The sequence below is a fragment of the Triticum dicoccoides genome, chromosome 3A (assembly GCF_002162155.2).
Source record: "Triticum dicoccoides isolate Atlit2015 ecotype Zavitan chromosome 3A, WEW_v2.0, whole genome shotgun sequence".
Classification (NCBI taxonomy): Eukaryota; Viridiplantae; Streptophyta; class Magnoliopsida; order Poales; family Poaceae; genus Triticum; species Triticum dicoccoides.
The window spans coordinates 683,815,600-683,823,762 of NC_041384.1; positions in this window are offsets into that span (position 1 = coordinate 683,815,600).

Below are 8,163 nucleotides of genomic sequence, written 5' to 3' on the forward strand. Positions count from 1 at the left end.
ACATAGAGCGCTCTCTCCGAACGGAGGAGCACATCGCGGCCCTCATAGCAGAAGCGCAAAGCAGCCTCTCAAGGCAATCCACCAGTTCGGCGTTTCAAGAACCGGACACCTTCAAGCGCGCTCGGAGCAATCGGCAACTAGACCGCCTGGCGCGATCTGAGCTCGCATAGCAATGCGGCCCCCACCCCAGTCCCAGCCAAACGGCGAAACTCGTGCCACGCGTACATAATTACGCATTAAAAATACCATGGGCACAAGTGGGGAGGGGGGCACAACTGCGGCACGCCCCAAGACGCGGCTTAAACCACACTAGGGGCTTCCCGTTTGGTTATTTTTCTCTTTTTCAGGACCTTAATCTCTGGAAACCCTGCCCGGCAGCACTATTGCCGAACACATGATGCAGTAACCAAGGAGGCAGAAAGCTACATCACACCACGGAATTCCGAAGTGGATTACAATAACAAGCGAAATATTTGATTTAATACTATTCCTAAGCTTTCCCTTGGAAGGGACATAGTCCTACTCTTTGCTATCGCACCATCTGTATAATTCTGCTTTAAACGCACCTTTTTGAATAAACAATGCATAACATTATGACCATTATTGCATTCTTGTTATACATATATGTGTTCATTAATTACGCCTTGCAACCATACACTTTGGTACGGCCAATACACCAGGGGCTTACGTACCCCACAATATGGTGTGAAAAGTCCGAACACTTTCACAAGTGCGACACCCCGAACTTATAGCATTATATGCATCAGCTCCGAATCATCTCTTTGGTCAAATGCTGGGTTTGCCCGGCTCCTATGTTTGGTACCTTACGTTCCGCTCTATCAGCTAAGGTAGCGCTAGGAGAACTACTGCGATTGTGCCCCGGTTCTGCTGGGCTAAGCACCTCAGTAGAGAAACCTAAAGACTTATGTCGCTTAGAGCGAGGGGCCGACCCTGTACGGCTTAAAGGCGTGTATCGCGCCCCGAATTCAGCCTTCCGAATACCAGGGGCTTCGCCAAAATTTAAAATTATAGAATTCTATGGCTAAGTGAGAGTGATAAATCGTTATTAGTCCGGTTGCCTTGTTCGTTGTGCTGAGCACCTCCCTCGAAGGACCCAAACATGGGAACAAGAGTGCTCAGGTTTATCCCGAACACCCCATCACTCGTGGCATGGGGGCAGAAGCCGAGGACTAGCCATCTCTCAGATTGGATAAATAGCCAAACATAAGGTAATATTTTAAATTCACACAAGCGTTGCATAGCGCATATGAAACAAGTTTTCATCACACAGGATCACATGAGCAAGTTTACTCAAATATTACATCCTTTGAACATTCGTCCGCTACAAGATGGGCACCCTTCAGGACACCCTCATAATAAATTTCGGGGGTGCGATGCTCCTTGCCCTGCGGCGGCCCTTCCTTGATCATCTTCATGGCGTCTAGCTTGGCCCACTGCACCTTCACACGGGCGAAAGCCCGGCGTGCACCTTCGATGCAGACGAACCGCTTGACGACCTCCAGCCGTGGGCAGGCATCCACAAGCCGCCTCACCAGGCCGAAGTAGCTGTTCGGAAGGGCTTCGCCAGGCCACAGCCGGACTATAAGGCCCTTCATGGCCTGTTCGGTCGCCTTGTGCAGCTCGACCAGCTGCTTTAGCTGATCGCTCAGAGGCATCGGGTGTTCGGTCCCAGTATACTGAGACCAGAACAGCTTCTCCGTTGAGCTTCCCTCCTCGGCCTGGTAAAACTATGCGACATCCGACACGCTGGGGGGCAAATTTGCGAATGCTCCTGGAGAGCTCCGAATTCGGGTAAGTAATCGGTAATTTACTTTTACATGCTTGCTCCGCATATAGAATGCCTTACCCGCCGCTATCTGCTTCATTGCATCGATCTTCTGGAGGGACTTTTGGGCTTCGGCCATGGCACTTTTTGCGCTCTCGAGGGCCGCGACAAGCTCAGACTCTCGCGTCTTCGAGTCAAGCTCCAACGCCTCGTGCTTCGTCATGAGAGCCTGGAGCTCTTGGTGCACCTCGCCCACCCGAGCCTCTTGCTTTTCTCGCTCGGTGCGCTCCTTGTCCGCTTTATCTTCGACCTCGGACAGCGCTTGCTTTAGGGTCGCCACTTCGGTCGTGGCCCCTGGCAAATTCATGATGATCCTGTCATTTTGTAATCGCACTCTTTTTATACATATCCACGGACTACGTACTACTTACCTTTGTTCTCCTCGAGCTACCTCTTGGCAAGGCTGAGCTCGTCCTAGGACCCTTTAAGGTCCTGCTTCAGTACGATGACCTCCGCAGTCAGTGCGGCGGACGCCAGTAGCGAAGCCTGCATATGCATATTGACATACTCATATTAGACTCCCGCGATATTGTTTGATCCTCTGTTCGTCTTTTCTTTGTGAACACCGAATGAAGCATCAGGGGCTACTGTCTATGCGGTAATATTTTCCTATATTTTAAACACTTACCTTAAAGCCTGTTAGAAGGCTGGCACAGGCTTCAGTCAATCCGCTCTTGGCGGACTGAACCTTTTGGATCACCGCACTTATGATAGTACGGTGCTCCTCGTTGATGGAAGCGCTGCGAAGCGCTTCCCGCAGATTGTCCGATGCCTCTGGATGGACAGAGGTCACCTGTACAGGCGTCTTGCCCCTCTTAGAAGGAGGCCGCCTGCCCGAGTCCGGAACAACTGGAGGTTCCGGCGCGGTGTTCGGTTGAGGGCCGAACTCGGAGCTCTCAGGGGCCTTGTCCCCTCGGCTCCGGGAGGCCGCCTTGAGGCGCCTCCGGGACTGTCTCCCCTCGACCCGGTGCCTCGTGAGACAGCACCTCGGCGTCGTCCGCAGGATGAGGGGAGGTGGCAGTCGGGACTGGATCGCTATCCATATCCGACGAGCCCAGGGAGCCGTCCGATGATACATCAATACGGGCTCGGGGCGGCCTGCATAATCATATTTCGGCGTTAGGTGAAGTAGTGCGACAAAGGAATACTATGAGTTTCTCTGGTATCCGAATACTTACGACTTCCCCAGGGGCTTGGCCCTGGGCAGGCACTCGTCTTCGCCGTCGGCGGCGGTGGTAGAGCTGTCCGGAAGGAGAGTCCTCCCCTTCTTGGACCCTTCGGCCTCCCCAGTTGGGGCGGCCTTCCTTTTCTTGTCTCCCCCGTCTGGAGGGGGTGCATCTTCTTCTCCCTCCTCGTCTTCGGGGGAGGATTGCGCCGTAGAGTCCTCGGACAGTGAGTTCGATGACGCCTGGTGTTGGGAACTCTTTCGGGTTCCCTTGGCCTTCTTGGTCTTCTCCGGCACCGTATAAGGAGCTGGAGTCAACATCTTCGTCAGAAAAGCGTTTGCTGGGCCTTTGGGTAAAGGAGCCGGACAGTCGATCTGTCCGGCCGTCTCCTGCTAGTCCTGTCAAAGGTATGGGATTTTAGATCCCACATGGAGTCAATCTATGAAAAATAAGTATCCTGTAAGAGGTAAAGCAGCTTACCGCACTGGCTTGGCGCTTCGCGCTGAATTCGCGATCCTCGGTAATGGGAGGGGGACCTCGGCGCTCTTGAACAGCACCCTCCAGGCATCTTCGTGAGTTGTGTCGAAGAGCCTGCTCAGAGTTTGGTGTTGCGCCGGGTCGAACTCCCACAAGTTGAAGACCCGTTGCTGGCACGGGAGGATCCGCCGGTGGAGCATGACCTGGACTACGTTGACAAGTTTGAGCTTCTTGTTCACCATGTTTTGAATACATGTTTGGAGTCCGGTCAGCTCTCCTGAACTACCCCAGGACAGGCCCTTCTCTTGCCAGGAGGTAAGCCATGTGGGGAAGCCAGATCGGAACTTGGGGGCCATTGCCCATGTAGGGTCACGCGGCTCGGTGATGTAGAACCACCCCGATTGCCACCCCTTTATGGTCTCCATGAAGGATCCCTCGAGCCATGTGACGTTGGGCATCTTGCCCACCATGGCGCCTCCGCACTCCGCCTGACAGGAAACGGTTCGAATAATCACCGGGCCGTGACATAATGTCGTGTTGCCAAAACAAGTTAGCAAATTGGATTTGTGGAAATATTATTCTCTCTATGGTGGTATGTGTAACTTATTTTGCAGGGTCGGACACTATCCTTATATTCAAATTCTTCCATGGTATATTCGGAGGAGGAACCCGCCTTGCAATGCCGAAGACAATACTGCGCGCCGGACTCATCGTCATTGAAAGCCTGGTTCAGGAGCTACTGTGGGAGTCCTGGATTAGGGGGTCTCCGGACAGCCGGACTATCTCCATTGGCCGGACTGTTAGACTATGAAGATACAGGATTGAAGACTTCGTCTCGTGTCCAGATGGGACTCTACTTGACGTGGAAGGCAAGATAGGCAATACGGATATGTGTATCTCCTCCTTTGTAACCGACCTTGTGTAACCCTAACCTCTCCGGTGTCTATATAAACCGGAGGGTTTTAGTCCGTAGGACAACATACAATCATAACATAGGCTAGCTTCTAGGGTTTAGCCTCTCCGATCTCGTGGTAGATCTACTCTTGTACTACTCATATCATCAAGAGTAAATCAAGCAGGACGTAGGGTTTTACCTCCATCAAGAGGGCCTGAACCTGGGTAAAACGTTGTGTCCCCTGCCTCCTGTTACCATCCGCCTTAGACGCATAGTTCGGGACCCCCTACCCGAGATCCGCCGGTTTTGACACCGACACTGTCCTTCAGTTATGTATGGATATCGACCCATCTCCCTCAACTCATAGCTGGGTCTCTGATACGTCCAGTTTGCATCATGCTTTTATATCGATATTCATTGCATTATGGGATGTTATTACACATTATGTCACAATACTTATGCCTATTCTCTCTTATTTTACAAGGTTTACATGAAGAGGGAGAATGCCGGCAGCTAGGATTCTGTGCTGGAAAAGAGCAAATAATAGAGACCTATTCTGCACAGCTCCAAAAGTCCTAAAACTTCACGGAAGTTATTTCCAGAATATATAAAAAATACCGGGCGAAAGAAGTACCTGAGGGGGGCCACCCACCGTCCATGAGGGTGGGGGGCACGCCCTACCCCCTGGGCGCGCCCCCTGCCCCGTGGGCCCCCTGATGGCCCTATGATGCCCATCTTTTGCTATATGAGGTCTTTCGTCCGAGAAAAAAAAAATCATAAGCTAGCTCATGGGACGAAACTCCGCCGCCACGAGGTGGAACCTTGCCGGAACCAATCTAGGGCTCCGGCAGAGCTGTTCTGCCAGGGAAACTTCCCTCCGGGAGGGGGAAATCATCACCATCGTCATCACCAACGATCCTCTCACCGGGAGGGGGTCAATCTCCATCAACATCTTCACCAGCACCATCTCATCTCAAACCCTAGTTCATCTCTTGTATCCAATCTTTGTATCCAAATCTCAGATTGGTACCTGTGGGTTGCTAGTAGTGTTGATTACTCCTTGTAGTTGATGCTAGTTGGTTTACTTGGTGGAAGATCATATGTTCAGATCCATTATGCATATTAATACCCCTCTGATCATGAACATGAATATGCTTTGTGAGTAGTTACGTTTGTTCCTGAGGACATGGGAGAAGTCTTGCTATAAGTAGTCATGTGAATTTGGTGTTCGTTCGATATTTTGATAAGATGTATGTTGTCATCCCTTTAGTGGTGTCATGTGAACGTCGACTACATGACACTTCAGCATTGTTTGGGACTAAAGGGAGGCATTGGGAAGTAATAAGTAGATGATGGGTTGCTAGAGTGACAGAAGCTTAAACCCTAGTTTATGCATTGCTTCGTAAGGGGCTGATTTGGATCCATATGTTTCATGCTATGGTTAGGTTTACCTTAATACTTTTGTTGTAGATGCGGATGCTTGCAATAGGGGTTAATCATAAGTGGGATGCTTGTCCAAGTAAGTACAGTACCAAAGCACTGGTCCACCCACATATTAGATTATCAAAGTACCGAACGCGAATCATATGAACGTGATGAAAACTAGCTTGACGATAATTCCCATGTGTCCTCGGGAGTGCTGTCCTTCATATAAGAGTTTCTCCAGGCTTGTCCTTTGCTACAAAAAAGGATTGGGCCATCTTGCTGCACCTTATTTACTTTTATTACTTGCAACTCGTTACAAATTACCTTATCACAAAACTATCTGTTACTGATAATTTCAGTGCTTGCAGAGAATACCTTACTGAAAACTGATTATCATTTCCTTTTGCTCCTCGTTGGGTTCTACACTCTTATATCGAAAAGGCTACGATAGATCCCCTAAACTAGTGGGTCATAAAGAATATTTTCTGGCGCCGTTGCCATGGAGTGAAGCGCCTTTGGTAGGTGGAATTTGGTAAGGAAAAAATTATATAGTGTGCTGAAATTCACTGTCACTTGTTACTATGGAACATAATCCTTTGAGGGGCTTGTTCGGGGTATCTTCACCCCGACCAGTAGAGCAAAGAGTTGCTCCTCAACCTACTGAACCTACTGAAAATGTTTACTTTGAAATTCCTTCGGGTATGATAGAGAAACTTCTAGCTAATCCTTTTACAGGAGATGGAACATTGCATCCCGATTTACACTTAATCTATGTGGATGAAGTTTGTGGATTATTTAAGCTTGTAGGTATGCCCGATGATATTATCAAGAAGAAGGTCTTCCCTTTATCTTTGAAGGGAGAGGCACTGGCATGGTATAGGCTATGTGATGATATGGGATCATGGGACTACAAGCGATTGAAATTGGAATTTCATCAGAAGTTTCATCCTATGCATCTTGTTCATCGTGATCGTAATTATATATATAATTTTTGGCCTCGCGAAGGAGAAAGCATCGCTCAAGCTTGAGGGAGGCTTAATTCAATGTTATATTCATGCCCCAATCATGAGCTCTCAAGAGAAATGGTTATTCAAAATTTTAATGCTCGGCTTTCTCTCAGTAATCTCTCCATGCTCAATACTTCTTGTACTGGATCTTTTATGATGAAGACTGTTGAATTCAAATGGGATTTATTGGAAAGAATTAAATGCAACTCTAAAGATTGGGACCTCGACGAAGGTAAGGAGTCATGTATAACACCTAAGTTTGATTGTGTTAAATCTTTTATGGATACCAATGTTTTCCGTGAATTTAGCACTAAATATGGACTTGACTCTGAGATAGTAGCTTCTTTCTGTGAATCCTTTGCTACACATGTTGATCTCCCTAAGGAGAAGTGGTTTAAATATAATCCTCCCATTGAAGTAAAAGTAGTTGCACCTATAAAGTTGAAGAAAATACTATCATTTATGATGATCCTGTTGTTCTTGCTGCTTATATTGAGAAACCACCTTTCCCTGTTAGAATAAAGGATCATGCTAAAGTTTCAACTGTGGTTAACAAAAGTAATATTAGGACACCAAAACCCCCTGAGCAAATTAAAGTTGAACCTAAGATTGCTATGGTTAAAGATCTCTTGGCCGATAATATTGATGGGCATGTTATTTGCTTCTGCTATGAAGCTGCTAGAATCGCTAGACCTGATGCTAAAAATAAACATAGACCTATTGTAGGCATGCCTATTATTTCTGTTAAAATAGGAGATCATTGTTATCATGGCTTATGCGATATGGGTGCTAGTGCAAGTGCAATACCTCATTCCTTATACAAAGAAATTATGCATGATATTGCACCTGCTGAGATAGAAGAGATTGATGTTACAATTAAGCTTGCCAATAGAGATACTATTTCACCAGTTGGGATTGTTAGATATGTTGAAGTCTTGTGTGGGAAAGTTAAATACCCTACTGATTTTCTTGTTCTTGGTTCCCCACAAGATGATTTTTGTCCCATTATATTTGGTAGACCCTTCTTGAATACTGTTAATGCTAAGATAGACTACAATAAGGATATTGTTTCTGTTGGTTTAGGGGATATGTCTCATGAGTTTAATTTTGCTAAATTTCGTAGACAACCCCATGATAAAGAATTGCCTAGTAAAGATGAAATTATTGGTCTTGCTTCTATTGTCGTGCCTCCTACTGATTCTTTAGAACAATATTTGCTAGACCATGAAAATGATATGTTTATGAATGAAAGAAGGGAAATAGATGAAGTATTCTTTAAACATGGACCTATTCTGAAACACAACTTGCCTGTTGAAATTCTAGGGGATCCTCCTCCACCCAAGGGTG